An 18,824-nucleotide genomic window follows, 5' to 3' on the forward strand; every position below is an offset into this window, starting at 1 on the left:
CTGGGTCTTGGACGGGCCAATAACAAAGTGAGGCAAATCAGTAGTAAAGTGGCCCAGGCCTTAGTCCAAGGCAGGCAATAATGAACAGAGGCAGATCAGTAGTCAAGTAGCCTGGGCCTTAGTCCAAGGCAGGCAATAACAAACCAAGGTAAATCAGTAGGCCAGGCTTTTATGCAAGGCGGTGCACATATCTGGGCTTCAGATTGGTCTCCCAGGGGGTTGCGGGTTGTCAGGTCCAGCTGGGGTTTGGGTGGTCCAGGCCAATCCTCGGCCCCTTGCAGGTCCAATGGTCCCAGCCAGTCCTCCAGTGCAAGCTGGCACAGGTGGTCAAGTCAATCCTTCGGGTCAGGCACAGCTGAGGGTCCAGGCCAGCATGGGGCTTCAGGCCCATCCTCAGGGTCAAGCACACCTGGTGGTCCAGGCTAGACCACAGCACCCCAGGCAGGGAGTGCCTGGTGACCACCTGGAAATGTTTTCCAAGAGGGTGACTGAAACTATAAAAAGGAAGGGACAAATACTCAAGGCACTCCTGTCTTTCTCTCTATCATATTTCCATAGCTCATGAAGTGACAAGGGTAGCATTTGTTGGGATTCTGGAAGATGGGGTTCTGACCCATAAGGTAAAAATCGCTGAAAGCATATTGTGAGAAATTCTGCTTGAATCTCATACAGTTTGTTAAATTTGAGATTAGTAAATGTCTTATCTTTATTTTTCTTGTAATCATTTCTGATTTTCATGCCATGTTATACTCACTTAAAATCTCCCTTTGCAGCTAATAAACCTGTTTTACTGTTTTATCTAATCCAATATGTTTAAATTGAAGTGCCTAGGTAACTTTATTTGGAGTGACAAATTATGTGCATATTGTTCCCTTAAAAGAATATTGAACTCATACCATTTGTATTGTCCAACAGAGGGCTGGGCAGTATAACACATATATTTCTGGAATGAAATTCTGAGACTAGGGCTACTCAACTTTGGAAGCCCCGGGGCCCACAATAATACTCTCAGCACATGCCGAGGGCCGCAACTTAAGTGTTGTTGTATATATATGCAAATAGCTTCTTCCACACTGACGGACATCAATACAAAGATTAAGCCTTAAGCCACAGTGCCGGACTCAAACGTGGCCAGGGTAAGACAGTCAGCACCTCTTAGGCTCTGCCCACAAGGCTAAACAGCCAGCACTTCCCACAATGCCCCAGTGCTCCCTGCACCTCCTCCCTATGGGCTAGAAATGCCGACACCCTGTACCCGTCTGTTCCAGCCATCCCATCGGCTTGCATCATTCAATGCTCACTCCCACCTGGGAGACGCCTCGGTGTTGTGAAGTGTGTTCCCAATGGAGGCCATATTCAAAGGACCCCACCTGCGGGCCGCATGTTGAGCTCCACGTAAACCCAAACTGCTATGAAGGCTGCAAACAAATGGCCTGCGGGCCACATGTGGTCCACGGGCCGTGTTGAATAGCCCTGTCCTACAGTATAACCAAGACTAAAGGGATCCAGAGTGTAACCCAGGGGTGGGCAAAAGGGCCTCTGCGGGCTGGATTTGGATCCAGCCCACGGAGGCCCTGCTGCTCCCCTGCTCCCAGGCCAATTAGGGCCTGGTGTGGGGGGAGTGTGCAAAGCCTTCTCCTCTCTGCCCCCGCGCATGGCGCTTTTAAGCATCGCACATTGCGAGCAGGGGAGGGGGGAAAAGGGAAGGAGGCTTTGCGTACTCCCCCAACCCCAGGCCCTAAGTGGCCTTGGGGCAAGGGAGCACACAAAGCCTCTTCCCGCCCTGCCATGAGCACGTGGCATCTTGAAGCGCCGAGCGCTGCTAACAGGGCACGGAGCAAAGCAGAGGACGCTTTGCGCGCTTCCCCGCCCCCAGGCTCTAATTGGCGTTGGGGCAGGGGAGCAAGGGAAGTCTCTTCCCATGCCAGGGACATGGGCACCTTCGGGGAACTTGGGGTGAGGACAAAGGCATTCCTGCACCTCCCAGACTAATCATTATCTGGGGGTGGGGAACTGGAAATATATTGGCCCCGCCCCTTTCTGCTCAATGCCCTGACCCTGTTGCTCAATGCCCCACCCCCTCCTGTGTGGCCCAGGGCCACTCCAAAAATTTCCAAAGTGGCCCCCAGCAAAAAATTATTGCCCACCCTTGGTGTAATCCAACAGAGGTCAGCAGGCTGCAGTTATGCACAGACACTGTAGCATGCATGATGAGAGGCCCCTTGTGAGTAGCTCTCGTGGAAGTTACTTCAGCAAGGCAACCAAGGTTTCAGAGTAGAATCTGTTAGTCTGAATTGTACACTGGTATGTCACAATGATCATATGGCCAATGTGATATAATATTCAGCAATTTAATTATCTAAATTACCTAAAACACTCTAAATTCAAGTGTGCAAGCAGAATCTGGCCCTAGAGCCTGTGCCACTTGCTTCCTGCTTTCTGTACTGGAGTATCACTGGAGCAAAGGAAGAAATTCTGTACCCTGCTGATCCAAGATATTTTTTTTGACTGGACTGGCACAGATTTACTCGAGGATTTGAGAAGTGCAAAAATGTCACCTTTCCATCATCCCATATCCCAACTTGCACTGTGTATTTCCCAGCCACAGCTGAACATCTGGCCCATTATATAGTTAAACGTTGGTTGGTGGGGGATTCAAAATGACTATCCAGATCAGAGTTTGCAATTCCACCTTTTACTATGAGAGCCGTTTATTTTCCATTCAGTTATATTTTTAGTAACTTCTGATAATTGCACTGACAAATTTCATGAAAATCTAAATTCAATGTGTATGAAGGAATCTAATTTAAAGCAGTGTCAACATTTTCTTTATAGACATTACACCAGAATTTTCCATCTCTATAGCCCCTATGTAAAATACTCATTTTAAAATGCATTTCAGTCCAGTGCAGCCACATTCATAACAGTAATTTCACATCTCTCACCCTTCTAGCCCTAGTTGTATGCCTGACAGTACAGAAACAATTCAAATACAAAAAAAGAGCACATCAAAATTCCTTGAGGCCAGAGATGTTTCAACAAACAAAAGAAGATTTTCCAGTGCTAGATGTGGCATTGTTTTGCAGTAACAAGAAACCTATATTCTACATGAATCTGTAGGGTTTATTTAATAAAACAAGCAGGTTAACCCTTTAGGCTACAATATAAAAAGATTAATTTCCTTATATTTATTTCGTGGGAGGTTTTCAAATACCCAAATGACAGTTAGGCACATCATTCCCATTAACTTTCAATGGGAGTTAGGGGCTTAATCCTGTTTTCATTTAAATTAATGATGAAACTCCCACTGATTTCAATGGAACCAGACCAAGCTTAGGCCCCTAACTGCTATTTGTTGCCCAGTCAATAAGCCTCTTTATTAGCTAAGGGTTTGATCCTGCTTTTATAAAGACAATGGCAATTATACTAATGATATCAGAGGGTACAAAACTGGATCCTTACCAAATGTAGTTGTAAAATCACCATTCCATATATTACAATTGAAAATAATATGATCAATGCACTCAATCCTGCTCTGATTTGACTATTTTGGGAGGAAAACTTATGACGTCAAAAGGAGAGGAATTAATAGAATACGCGCACACACACACACACACACAGATAATTATAATCATATATGTCATTACTGGTATTTATCAAAGTCTAACAGTGGTAGGCACTCAAATCCCACTGAGTATAAGATGAGTTGGGCACCTACTTGCCTTAGGCCCCTTTGAAGATCCCAGCTTATATGCACAATCTCTTTGCATTTACACCAAAAATCTACACAACTTTTTTTTGTGTAGTCAAACTGCAACACACATATTTTTGAATGTAAACAAAAGATGGCAAAATGTTGATTTTATACATACAGTCAGTAGAATTTATCTTGTTGTATCAAAAAATAATAAACCACATTTGCAAGTAAGTTTACTGGCCATTTTACAGTTTGTTGATGTTTTGTAGTATTATGGGCTGGGTGAAATCTTGTTATGGATTGAGTTAAAATTCCACTGAGATTGATAGACCCTAAATTTACCCCCTTCAATTAACATAACAGAATCATAGGCTAAAAGGATTTTCCCAGACATGACTTCTTTTTTGGTCCAAGGATCTCCGTTTGGGCAGAATTTTGGAATAAGAGGAAATGTCCAGGATTTTTCCTTGCAAAGCAGACACTGCAGTTCAGAAGGAGCTATGTCCATACACCAGTTGGTCCTCTGACTGCATCTGCTGGATCCCACCTGTCCTAGCCCAACTTGCCAGGTAAGCAAAACTACCAAGAATCTCTCGGCTGGTCTGCCTGACTGCTACAGAGCCCACTAGGCAGGGTAACAGGGCTAAGTGGGGTGACAGGGCCAGGCCCCCAGAGACGCTTTGACTAATGGGCTGGGCCTGCATCCTAGGCCTACTATCATAACAGGGAACGCAACACTACTCCCCACCTCGAGTGTGAGGTCATAGGTACCTCCTCCAGCATGTTCCAAATACCCCATCTTCTTCCAGCATCTCTCCCAGCACACATATGTGCCTCCAGCACTCCACACTACCTCCTCCCTGTACACACAGGTCCCTTCAGCACCCCACACTACCCTCCAAGTTCCCCTTCCTCCTCCTCCCTGCAGTATCCTCTACTTGGGAACTTGAAATGCTGTAGCCTAACCAAAAGAAGAATATGAACTTGGGATGTTAGATATCATGTAATTGAACAGTCGTGTAACCACGTGGAATCTCAGAGGTTACATGACTATTCAAAAGTCCACAGGGGCAGGGTTCTGGCCCCACTCCCAGGAAGCCCCCTGCCACCCGTGCTGCTGCCTCTGTATCAGAGGCACCACGGTGAGGTGGCAGGTGGGAGCAGGTCCACTAGGGGAGCCAGTTTAAAAAAACAGCTCCCCGTACAGACCGGCTGTCTGCTGCCCTGTTTAAAAGTCCCTGTCTGTGAGGGTCTGAGCGCCCTGAGGACAGAGGCTCGGTCCCCTTCCCCCCCCCCCTCCACGGACAGGGGTTGCTGCAATGGACCAGCCTCTGTCTGCTGCAGGCCCAGAGGCAGCAGCACAGAGGGGGCAGGCAGTACCAGCTCCTGCATACCTCCCCTCACTGCCGCTGTACCTGCCTTGATACAGCGGCAGCAAGGGCTGGGGGGGTACTACATGTAGTCAACTATACATTGACATCCTTAATTTGAACTTGCCTAAAACAAAAGGAGCTTTTCCTGAGCTTTCCTTGGGTGGCAGAGTAGGCATATGGCATGTGTGTGTGCCAAAGCTGACAAAAAAAAACCAAGAAAAGACAAGGGTATGTCTACACTTGCCCCATAGTTTAGACTAGGGAGGCAAATGAAGCATACCGAAGTTGCTAATGAAGCATGGGATTTAAATATCCCGCGCTTGATTAGCATATTCGCAGCCAGTCGCCATTTTAAAATCCCAGTCGCCCGATTTAACTTGCCGCGTGTAGACGCGGTAGTCCGATCCAAAAACTTTCCCTTGAATTAACTGTTACTCCTTATTGCAGGAGGAGTGACAGTTAATTCGAGGGAAGGGTTTTGGATCGGACTACCGCGTCTACATGCGGCCTCAGGCGACCGGCCGCGAATATGCTAATCAAGCACGGGATAGTTAAATCCCGCGCTTCATTAGCAACTTCGGTATGCTTCATTTGCCTCCCTGGTCTGAACTAGGGGGCAAGTGTAGAAATGCCCAAAGTGAGTGAGAGAGAGAGAGAGAGAAAAAACACATGTGTAGCCTGAAGGAGCTATTGAAAGCATGGTGGCTGACCCTGACAAAAATGTGAAGAGAGGTTTTTGGAACAGAGTCAGGCTGAAAGAGTGTTTTTGATGTTACAAGCAGTAAAAGTGGTTTCCTGTTATTTTATTTCTTCTGCATTTGGAGATGCAGACTTTGTACAGTCTTTGTAAATAAACAAAACTGCATCAAAGAAATACCTGACTGTCACCAATTTCTCTCACAATTGGAATAACCTACTAGATCCCACATTTTTGCCTATTCATTCAGGTCAAAAGGGGCAACATTTGATAATGTGGGTTTTATGGTACTTCTCTTATTTAAGTCAATTAGACTGTTTCTGAGAATAAGATGAGCAGGATGATGTGCATGAATTCTATACATTGTTTTAAAAAGGTTCAATATCCTGAATATTTATTTATAGGACCATATACTAGTGCAGAACTGAGGAAAATTATATCAATTATACATGTGTATGGAGAATATCTGGTTATATTTTTCTATTAAAGAAATCAACTAAATATTTAAAATCTATTAAAATCAAGGTGTAATTAGCTACAGAGGGAATAGCTGCCCTGAAATTGGCAGTCACTTTATAGTTAAGTGCACAATTCAAACACAGGTAGTAGCTCTATTACTCAATATTCATTTAGATGAAACAATAAGATAATTTTGTCTAAAAATTCACTATCTTATACTCAACACAGTATAGGATCAATTTAATCTGAAGGTGAATAGAGTATATACCACATCATCTGATCCAAAGCAGTGACCTACTTGATTCAAATGCAAAATGCCTATTCCTGTTGCAGATGAAATTCACCAGGACAAAATGTTCAACAAAAAGATTACATTTCCAGTGGGGCAGAAAGATATTTGCCAGTATCTCATTATAGCTTTGATACAAATATCCTGGATTTCAATCAGCATTGAGGTAGAATGGCAATAATCCAGTAGTAAGACTCTAGCCAAAGCTTTGTTTCCTGCAGCATTATGCAGGGTGGTTTTTTAATCTACAACAAAATGTTGAAAGATTTCCCAGAGAAAAGAAATAGAAGGAAATAACCTTCTAGTCATTTTAATGTCAGATATATGATGCATTTAGTGATGACTGCCTGATAACTTTGCACCAGGAGGAAAAGGTGACATCATTTACATTTTTTCCAGAATAAATGAAAAGCATTGAATTCCTTGAACTGTAAGTGTCCCATCAATTCTTCTACCCTCACTGCCCCACCTCCTATCATTAACATAACATACCCACTCTATCCGATGCATTTGATCCTTTCCTAAGAGAAGTAATTTGCCTTCTTAATGGAAATGTATGAAATTTGCTTTAGCAGATTTTATAAGTTTAAACTAAAGGTCCGTTGAACATTTCTATCTTGAAAGAGGTAACCTTTTAGCAGCAGGAAACATGACAAATTTCAGTTATTTAAAGGTTTATGTCTACGTATTATTTTTAATTATGAGAAGCAATGTGGTCTTGTGGTTAGACCATGGAACCTAAGTTTTGGATTCGACTACTGGTTCTACCTCTTGAGTGGCTCTTTGACCAGGGGCAACTTATCTAAGACCTCTGTGCTTAAACTGTCCTTATCATATTTACCTCATAGGGTTGTTGTAAGGCTTATTCCATTAGTTTACTAAAAATGCTGAGAGGTGGGATCCTTGAATAGAAAGCTACATATATGTAAAATATGATTACTTTATTGATTTCTCTGTTAAGGAAAGCTCTTATACTGTATGCAGCATGGATCGAATTTTAATAACAACAATAATGTTTTATATTTACTGTATATAGTGCTTTCCATCAAAGAGCTCAACAGGTTATAGCAATAATAATGAATTTAGCCTTACCTGTGAAAGAGTATTATCACCCCCATTTTAAGGAAAATGGAGACTTAGAGAGACTAAGGACCTGATTCTGCTTCCACAGAAATCACAAACAAAACTCCTTTTGACATCAGTGTGAAGAGGATTAGGCCCTGACTCATTTGCTCAGAAAAGGAAATAAAAGATATATACTAGATATGGGAAAATATTTTCATTTTGTGTTCTGCGTACTATCACAACGCTGTCTTCCCTCCCATGAAAGTGAGTTCTAAAAAAACATTCAATTTACCAACACAGAATGTAAAAATAATCATAATAATTACTTAATTGTGACACTCCATTTCTGTACTCAATTCACCTTTACACTACTGTAAGTGCACTCATAAAATATATAATTTAAAAATATATAATTAAAAATACTAATAGTCAAACAAAGTATGTCCTTGAAATTAAAAGAACAATATAAATAATATAATGGGTAGAGGGCTTGAGTTTGAATTATGGACCAGGAACGTTTTTGCTTTAATGACTTAAAACCAAGATATGGCTCTTCACCTATACTTCAGTCCCTTTCCACCTCAATTTTACATTAATTAACAGTAAAAAAAAAAGTGAATTTGGACTAAAGGTGAATCATATTATAGAATATGTAGATCATTACAGAACTAATGTATGTATTACTAGCTTAGAATATTTGTTCGCACATCTTCCATTTTCTCAAATATTGGGGCAAATTCAGCCCAATCATAAATATGCGAGCAGGCATAATTTCCACTCGCCCCATCAGAAGCTGACTCCATTTATGGCAGGACATAATTTGGTGCCCTATTTTCCATGGGCAAAATACATTTGCAACCAAAGCCTTATACTCAGGCTACTGTTATGGAGGCTCTCTATGAAGATTTACATAGCAATCCATCAATATTCTGATACATAGCATCAATGTACATATCCAAGTTGAGCAAAAGTAGCACTGGGTACTACCTCCAGGCTGTTAAACTGGTCCATCTCTAATGATGGCTCTTTGTTCTGATAAAACTGAGACTGGATATGATTGCAATAGAAATACAGTCAAATTCTCAATTCAGATGATTGCATTAAAATCAAAGCATCCTAAATTCTTTACTTTCTGGGAAGAATTCATACCCTGACAGCCAACTTCATAATGAGATATGCTGAAGTCTCCTTAAACATCAGGATAATTCCTTTCTGATTTTTTCTTGCCTCTTCTTCCTGTGCTAATGTGAATCACAACATAAATTCAAAATACTAATCCACATTGTATTCTCTCCAGAAAGGGACCTCTGAGTAAAGATCTCCCACATACAATATAGAAATAGGCTTATCTACCTCTGGAGCAATGTTCCACCTCGTCTCAGCCTCGAAGACCTTCTTTGTGGGTCTAGGTGATAGTGGAAGTGGGTAGGAATGGTGGGAATGCACATTATCTTCATTCTAATCCTAAGGAGAATTCCAAGAAGAGATAATACAGTCTTAGGTCCCATGAGTACAAGGGAAAAAATGCTGTCAGGGAATTGCACATTAAGAAGCCATCATGCCAAGTACTGCAGTTGTTATGAAGGCACAGGGCCATACATGTATTCCTTGGAATCTGCATGAAACCATGGAAATCAACCATGTTTACAGGTAGGTCTCTTGATCTTTTTCAGGAGCTGGCAGGATGGGAAAGACCACAAATGCCCCTCTTTCTGTGGTATTATGTTGGGGGAAACTGCAAGGGAATCACTTCAGAGATTTTTCTCTCCAATCACCCACTCTTACATGTTTTTCTATGGGAAAGGTTCAACTGGATATTTTATTTTGGTTAAATGAGTTTTAAAGTCACTGATCAGCATGTCTCTTGATTGGATATTCTGTTAAGAGGGATTATTTATAATGATTTTAACAGTGCTTGTATATTTTAACTTTCACTCCAAGAATCCAAAGCTCTTTCAAACTTTTGCCCTGATCCTGCAAACACTATGAATGTACTTAAATTTAAGCTTCTGTATAATTCCACTTAAAATCAATGGGACTGCTTATATAAATAAAATTAAGCATGTGAATATATGAGGGCTGGCCTTACCATGAGGCGAACTGAGGTGGCCGCCTCAGGTACCAGACTGCGGGGGGGTGCCACTAGGACCCAGAATGTAGAAAATTGTGTCTGCTGCTGGTGCATATGTATTCTCTCTGCTCTACAGGTACAGAGATAGCAGTGTCATGAGAGGAGTAGAACAGGAGGAAGGCAGAATTGAGACCTTTCAAAGTTTTGGCCCAAGCGAGGGGGCTGCGGGCATCATTTGAGCTCCCCGCCTCAGGTGCCAAAATGTTGTTGGCCGGCCCTGGAGTACATATTTGAAATACATGAGAGAATGTATTTCCAATACATTTATTTATCTAGTCAAAGTATTTGGAAAATAATATATTGTTCCCACATGTAATGAAGCTATATGTAAAATTTATGCAAATTATAAATATTTACTTTGTGTGGACAAGCAGAATTTTAATTATAAAATACTAGAAATGTACAGGAATTGGACATTTAAAGGGATATTGTGCAATTTCAAAATTCAATTTTGTCCTGAATCAGAACAAAATGATAACTATTTCTAAATTTACCACAAAATAAAAAAAAATAAGTTTTGATTTTGACTTAAAAATTATATGATACATTTTTAAATGTAAAATAATTTTGAAATTAAAAATGTAAACGTTCTGTTTGGAAAATAATCAAAATGGACCATTGCAGCAATATGCTTCAAAATGCTTCACTTCAATTTTTTAGCTAATTGACGTTTAATCAAAATGACATGTTCTTGTGGAAAACTTTGACTTAATCAAAACCACAGTGGATAAAAATCAATGATTTTTTTAAAAAAGTTAAAAAATCATTGATTTTTATCCACTCTAGGAAACTTGATTTGAATCAATGTGGGGTTTTTTTGGTGATTTAAATCACCAAAAAAAAAAAAAAACACATTGATTTTTATCCACTCTAGGAAACTTGATTTGAATCAATGTGGGGTTTTTTTGGTGATTTAAATCAAGGTGATTTAAATCACCAAAAAAAAACAAAACAAAACAAAACAAAAACACATTGATTCAAATCAAGTTTCCTAGAGTGGATAAAAATCAATCTCCCCTAATCAAAATTGCATTTTCCACTAGAAATCTGTTCTATTAGAAAATTTTTAATGAGCTCTATAAAAAACATTTTAATTTGTCATTAATTAGGGAATTCATTGTTATGAATAAAGGAACAGCATACTATATTACAAACAATAGAACATAGATGTTGGGAAGAAATCAGAAACCTGAGCAATGTATAAGACATTATTTACAATCCAAGAGTTTTTAAGAGCTAATCTCTTAGAAGTATTATAAGGATTTCGTAGTAGCATTTCTTGGTTTTAGACAGGCAAGTAAGGATGACTATCCTATGGATGACGACAACCCAGTCACTATCCTAGTCCAATCTATTTTATTTTAAAGTCTATTTTATAGTCCTTTGCTTAAGAAGCTACCAAATATGCATTAAAAAAACCCAACACATGTATTTCATTCACTAGGAAATATATACAAAATTAATTAATCTAAGGATACATCAAATCATAACAGTCAACAAATGTTTTACTTGTGTGGGGCTGCAAGTTTTGACTTAAAATAAATAGATCTGTTGATGTCAACCAACAATTTGTCAACTTTAACATACACTAGGCCTGATTCTCATTTACAATATGGCTACTTTTTATCTCTCTAGTAGTGTAAAAGGCATTCAAAGTGGGTGCAAAGATAAAGTTGTCGTTTTAAGAATGAGATTCAGTCCGATACTTGACTGTAGTATTTTTATATGTATGTAGGTTTTAGGTTTGTAGTTTTAAGAATGAGAATTAGGCCCACTATTGATGTGTAAAAGGGAAGTCAAATCCCCCGGAGCCATTGATTCCCCTATGAGGGGCACGTACAATATACATACATTGCTAATGCTTAGATATATTTGCTATTTGTATAGGAGTAAGACATGACAAAGGTCAAGGCCTGTCACAGGTAATAACTTATAATAAGGAGACGAGGGGAAGTGAAACCAGTCTTCTGTTAAGTAGAGATATGGATAGATTCCACATCCTTTAAACTTGTGACCGGCTCAAGCAGGAAAGGAAAAAGGGAAGTATGGCTTGCCCATTGTTCAGCAAAAGTGAATGAATGTAACACAGCTGTAACCGCAAAGTCAGCAAGTAGGCACTGTATTTAACCTCATTTGGAAAATTAACCTGACCTATAGGAATGCTAAATGTCAAAAATGAAGTAACCTATCATGTTAAGGCACCTAAACCAGGAAGGATGTTAACCCTATAAAAACCCCTGCATATGAGATGTTGGGGGTCGGCTCTGTTTTGAACATTGAGTTCCTTAGCCGTACCTTGGTTGCAACCAATAAACTTGAGTTGGACCCAGCTTGAAAGTGTGACTTTCTTCTTGGGGTAAATCAGACTAGCCTCCAAGGGGACGAAACCAGCAATTTATGCAACACTATCACCACCAATCCCTCCAGATTAACTATTGATTTGCTATGCTAAGTCTAGATGTACTACATTGTACATATTGAATAATAGTACAATTCTGTCTAGCCACAGGCTATTGGGGACTCCCCAGAGAAAGATACATATATATTGGCATAGCTGTAATGTTTATTTTATACTAGCACTTCTGCTCCAGTAACAACTCAAACAACAAAAAACACAAAACACAAACTCTGATTCTGTAAGACAAACACATCTTAAAATGCTAACTGACAGAAAGATTTGACTCCACAGGAAATTGAACACTAAGAACCATTGAGACCTCTAGAGATTACACTTATGGTTAAAAGCATTTATTGGATAAAAAATTGTCAGCAGTAGAGTATCAACTTCTACACATGCATAACAGGAAAATACACCTTCCTTGCAGGAAATTGCACACTTCTATCAGCTTTTTAAAAACTAAAAGCAGCATTTGTTTAAATTTCTAAAATTGTGATAGGATTTTAAGACTCAAGAAAATCATAAGACAATGAAAAGCACCTATGTCATAAAATGTGCATAAGCTAATTTAAAGACACACAATTTAAACACATGTATTTTACTGTATCAGAAGCATTGAAGACCTTTTTCAATTTTTCTGCTTTATTATTGCTTTTTTGCATCCTAATACAGATCTTTTAAATAAAACAATCAAGAATATAAAATGAAACACTCTCTGACTAAAACCAGATTAGTAAAACATAAAAATGTGAGTGTCTTTTGCTCTAAAATAATTTTATTTTTAAATGAAACTACCTTTAAAGACCAGAGTGCTTTATTAGAAAAGGTATACTCAAATATTTATTATACAGATTTGACTATATAGAGTAATTAAGAGTGGTTCACAGACAGTCTGTGGAAAGTCCTGCAAGGGAAGTGGTGAGAGCTCTATGGCAGGGTGGGCAATAAAATGGTAGCAGTTCACCAGGGTTGTGTTATATTTACCTGAGCATCTGCAGGGACAGGCAATTGCAGCCTGTGGACTGGGACACGGTTTCTCTCAGCTCCCATTGGTTGGTAGCAGCAATCCAAGGCCAATGGGAGCTGCAACTACCTGTACCTGTGAAGGTGCAGGTAAATATAGTTGCAGTAGCCTGATAGGGGCTAACTCTGGAGAACTGGTTCCAGCCTTTGGGCTGATATTTGCCCACCCCTGCTTATGGGTTAGGATTTTCTAAGTAGAATGAACAGATGTTCTGCATTAGCCGCAGAGCAAGTACTAGGCATAAGTAGATTAAACAATTGTTTGGGGCCCTTAGCAGCTCAAAGGAGCCCCCTATTATTAATATGTGTTGTGGAGGTGGGCAAAAATATTATTGCTAAGAGCCCTCCAGGGGCTAGCACCAGCACTAACTAGCAGGAAGATTGACCAGCTGTTCAAATACATATTTCCTGTCTGTAACATATATTATTCTTTCCTTTACATTATAAAGGTAGGATTTAGCCCTTTATCTGGAAATATTTTCCTATGAAGGCATACTGGTTTTACATTTAACTTTCAAAGTCTGATGTCAAATTTGGAGAAATGCTACAAAAAAACATTAGTTTCTGAAACAAATCAACATATGGTTCACATTCAATAATCTTCATTAATAATCATCCTTTTTTTCACATATGAGTAGTGTTGATGAAAAGCATCTACAATTGTCTGCTATATATCATAGAGCTCGATTATACCAATGCAGGCAACTGTGCCAACAGGGCTCTTGGGAAATTCACCATATTGCTACCATTCCCACACAAGCAGTCAACCAGAAAAGGATAGTTGGAAGCTTTGGCAAAAGGCACATAAGAACTCAGAGGCTAGGAGGCCTAGGAGACTCTGAATCAGTGCCTATTCTTGATGTCCTGTCCCTGCCCTGTGCCCTCTCCACCTACTTTTGTACCTGTACCAGCAAGTTCTAAGGCCTGTCTTGTTGTGGTAAGTAGCTAGCATATAATTCTGTGTTCCCACACTGGACAGACTTTCTGTAGGCAAGAGATAGGAGCGTAAGTTTTTCTGACAATGGCAAAACTACATTTTCAACTACTTACAGCTTTGCTACTTATTTTAAATATGAGGGATTTGCTTCAGTTAAGGCAAGTAAGAAATATGTATGATGTAATGCTATATTTACACATTTTCTCTGTAGTTTAACTGCACATATTTCAGGACTTCATCCATCACATTGGTAAGGCTCTTACTGAATAAGCAATAAAGGAGCAGGCCAGATTATACTTTTATTTATGTTGTTAGCTCCAGAGTAATTCCACTGGCTTCAATAAGACTTCCTTGAACTAAGCTGGATGCTACTGTTTCACCAATTAAATGATTAATTCAATATAGAAATTCAAATGGCAAAAGACTAATTTCAAATCTTCATCTTTTAATCAAAAGCACAGAAAAGGCAATATTACTTAGATCAGAGACTGAGAACCAAGAAGGCCCACCATCGATGGGAAGGGCAGCAAAGAAAGCAACTGCTCTTGGGCTTGGTGATTCAAAAGGGCTCAGAGCTCTCAGCTGCTGCTGTTACTACTGTGACAGTGGCAGTACCTGAGGCCCCGGGCCCTTTAAATTTCCACGTGGTGCACTCCAGGCAGCACTGAGGGTTGGGGAAAAGGATGTGCTGTGGTCTGGGTGGTGCTGGGGGTGCCTGCCCTAGACCAGCACCTTCTGGGATTGTGAAGGGTCATGCCCTCACAATCTTGCCCAGGGTCCCAGCAAGGCTGTCAGCTCCCCTGGAGCCAAGATTTCTGGATTCTAACCTACTGTCTTTCTATTGTCTCTTATCCCATTGTAAAATGGGAATAATTATCTGCTTCATATGGGTAATTAACCTTTGTACAATAAAACCAATTAATTTGCAAGCAACAAGAGGATAACAGGGTTACAAGGAATAACGAGCATGAATTTGTCAATGACAAACTAGGTAAATCCCATTATGCTGTTAACTGGATAAACATTATGTTTAACCAGCTAGCTGATTAAGTGAGATCTGGCAGGATGCTGGTTATCCAGTTACTATCATTACCTGGTAAAGTTAACTAGTTACCCATTCAAATCCCTAGGACAAACCATGCTAAACCAACCTAATTTCCTTCTTTGACAAGATTAATGATCTAATGGATGGGGGAGAAGCAACAGATGTTAATATCTTGATTTTAGTGTGGCTTTTAACACAGTGCCACATGACATTCTCATAGTGGCAAACTAGGGAAATGTGGTTAATTGAAATTATGAGGTGGGTGCACAATTGGTTGAAAAACCATACTCAGCGAGTAGTTAACAGTGGTTCATTGTCAAACTAGGAGGTCACATCTGGTGGGGTTCCATGTGGATTAGTCCTGTGTCCAGATATATTTTATATTTTCATTACATGACTTGGATAATAAATTGGAGATTATGCTTATAAAATCTGCAGACACCATTAAGCTGGGACAGGTTACAAGCACTTTGGATGACAGGATTAGAATTCAATATCACCTTCACAAAATGGAGAATTGGTCTGAACTTGAAAGATGAAATTCAATAAAGAAAGTAATTAAAGAATTCATATGCAAATATCTGGAAGATAATAAGATTATAGATAATAGCCAGCATGGATCTGTAAAGAACAAATCATGTCAAACCACTCGGATAGCTTTCTTTGATAGGATAACGAGCCTTGTGGCAGAAGCAGTGGACGTGATATAGCTAGACTTTAGTAAAGCATTTGATATGGTCTTGCATGACCTTCTTATCAATAAACTAGGGAAATACAAACTAGAGAGGGCTACTAAAATGTGGGTGCATAACTGGCTGGATAACCATTCTCAGAGAATAGTTATTAATGGTTCACAATAATTCTGAAAGGGCATAACAGTTGGGTTTCCGCAGGGGTCTGTTTTGGGATTGGTTCTGTTCAATATCTTCATCAACGATTTAGATGATACCATAGACAGTACAATTATTAAGTTTGCAGATGATACCAAAATGGGAGGGGGTTGCAAGTGCTTTGGAGGATAGGTTCATAATTCAAAATGATCTAGACAAATTAGAGAAATGGTCTGAGGTAAATAGAATGAAGATTAATAAGGACAAATGCAAAGTACTCCTCTTAGGAAGGAATAATCAGTTTTACATATACAGAATGGTAAGTGACTGTCTAGGAAGGAGTACTGCTAAAAGAGATCTAGGGGTCAGAGTGGACCACAAGCTAACTATGAGTCAAAACTGTGACACTGTTGCAAAAAAAGGCAAACATGATTCTGGAATGCATTAACAGGGAGTGTTGTGAGCAAGACACAAGAAGTCATTCTTATGTTTTACTCTGTGCTAATTAGGCCTCAATTGGAGTATTGTGTCCAGGTCTGGGCACCGCATTTAAAGAAAGATGTGGAAAAATTGGAGAAGGTCCAGAGAAGAGCATGAGCTTTCAGGGAAGACAAAGAACTGGGCTTATTTAGTTTAGAAAAGACAAGACTGAGATGGGATATGATTGCAGTTTCCAAGTATCTAAAAAGGTGTTACAAGGAGGAGGGAGAAAGTTTGTTCTTCTTAGCCTCTGAGGATAGGACAAGAAGCAATGAGCTTAAATTGCAGCAAGGGAGGGTTAGGTTGGACATTAGAAACATTTTCTAAATGTCAGGGTGGTTAAACACTGGAATAAATTGCCTACATTGTGGAATCTCCATCACTAGAGATATTTAAGAGCAGTTTGAATAGACATCTATCAGGGATGATCTAGACAGTGCTTGGTCCTGCCCTGAGGGCAGGGAACTGGACTCAATGATCTCTTGAGGTCCCTTTCAGTTCTAGTATTCTATGATTCTGTAAGTATGAAGTGCTTTGGTTTGGAAGTAAAAAATCAAACAGACAACAAGATGGGGACTAACAAGGTGATAGTACTGCTGAAAAGTATCTGGGCATTATAGTGGGTCACAAATTGAAGATGAGTCAACAGTTTGCTACAGTTGTGAAAAGGGTAATATTATTCTGAGTTGTACTAACAACGTTTAAAAAAAGACACAGGGAATAACTATCACAGTGTACTTAGCGTTAGTGAGGTCTCAGCTGGAACAGTGGGTCTCACACTTAAGAAATTATGTGGACAAACTGGAGAGACTTCACAGGAAAACAACAAAAAGGATAAAAGGTTGAAAAAAATTGACCCAGGAGGAAAGGTTTAAAAAAGTGGGAATGTTTTGAGAAAAGAGAACTTACAAGGGACTTGATTAAAAAAAACATTAATAGCTGTTATAAAGACGACTATGATCAATAGTTCTCCATGTCCACTGAAGGTATGACAAAAAATAATTAGCTTAATTTGCAGCAAGCTTTGGTAAGCTTTGGTAAGCTCTGGAGTTCACTTCCAAGGAAGGCTGTGGGATCCCCATCGTTAGAGGTTTTTAAGAACAAGGAGGACAAACACCTATCAATGATTAGATAGGTTTACTCCGTCTGCATTAGCACAGGGGACTGGACTCAATGACTTCTCAAGGTGCCTCCAGCGCTATAATTATATAAGATTCTCTGATGAAAGGCAGTGTATAAATGCAAATAATTATGTGATTATATTGTACTGCTATTTGTCAAGTTTATTACTTATCATTAGCATAATGATCTTTTTTTCTAAAACCCAGAAAGGCTTTAAATCACTTAGGATTATAAACCTACATATAATTCTATTGTTTGTGGCTTTAAGATTAATCATTTTTAATGTAATCTTTACTTTCTTCTAAAGTCATAAAACATTTTAGCATGTTAGTAGCTGCATGATGGTAAACAGTACTGCTAATTACATCAAGTACTTAAAATTGCAAAGCACCAAAAGCAATTATTAATCTTTTAAAATCTCAGCAAAGCATCAACATATTTTATCCTACAACTTAAAAACAAACATAAAAAATTAATACATGACTGAAAAAATAAGATGCTTCATCTCTCCCGACTTACCCCATTAATCCTCATAATTAACAAAAATCCTATAGTACCTGCTAACAGACAGTCAAGCATTTTCCTTTTAGAGCATACACATAATCCCTTTAAGGGTTAATGGAAGCTAGATGCACAAATTGAGAGCAGACTACACCACAGCTTGTAGTATATTTGAAAATGGTTCCTTATGTGCCCGTCTTTTGGCTGTGTTTTCATTCTGTCTTTTAAAACCATTATAACTAGCACAGGTTTGAGTGCATTATAGGGACCTTTAAGAAGCCTTCATTATCTCCTCTCTTCTTAACCACATAATAGGAAAAATTGAGAGCATAGTACATAGACCACACTGAGGAAAAAGAAAGTACCTTGAATTTTTGAACTGGTATATCTATTTTCGATAATGCTCAATGGTGAATCACTCTTAAGTGCTGGTCCATTCACCAGTATATGTGTTTTGTGCCAAAGGTGATCAGATTGCAAAAGTGTACTCATCTTTCAAGGGACTCATAATTTGCTATCACCTTATTTTGACACTAAAGGGGAAATGTGTGTCTCAAGCAGGGGAAATAACAAGGAAAAAACCCTGTGTTAATGGTGTAGGAAATCTTCCAGAGGGGAAAAACACAGGCTAGAAAAATAATAAAGATAACAGAAAAGTAATACTGTCACATTATGAGAAAAGACTTACCTGTCAGTTCCTGCACTTCATAGAGTTCCCAAATTATATTTGAGGCATTTTCATGAAATGAAAGGAGAATGATACAATTAAAATGCCCA

The 18,824-nt window shown here is 39.3% G+C and overlaps 1 protein-coding gene across 2 annotated transcripts in view; it reads right to left on the reverse strand.

Annotated features, from left to right (window-relative positions):
* The window catches only part of METTL8 (methyltransferase 8, tRNA N3-cytidine), a 218,229-nt gene that overhangs the window by 193,176 nt on the left and 6,229 nt on the right, over nucleotides 1–18,824 (reverse strand). For both annotated transcript variants that reach the window (XM_075933619.2, XM_075933621.2), the window contains exon 2: nucleotides 8,934–9,044. The gene's annotated coding sequence lies outside the window, so the exon portion shown is untranslated. The remainder of the gene's footprint in view (nucleotides 1–8,933; nucleotides 9,045–18,824) is intronic.

This window comes from Pelodiscus sinensis, chromosome 7 (genome assembly GCF_052426305.1).
Source record: "Pelodiscus sinensis isolate ZL-2025 chromosome 7, ASM5242630v1, whole genome shotgun sequence".
NCBI classification, from domain to species: Eukaryota; Metazoa; Chordata; order Testudines; family Trionychidae; genus Pelodiscus; species Pelodiscus sinensis.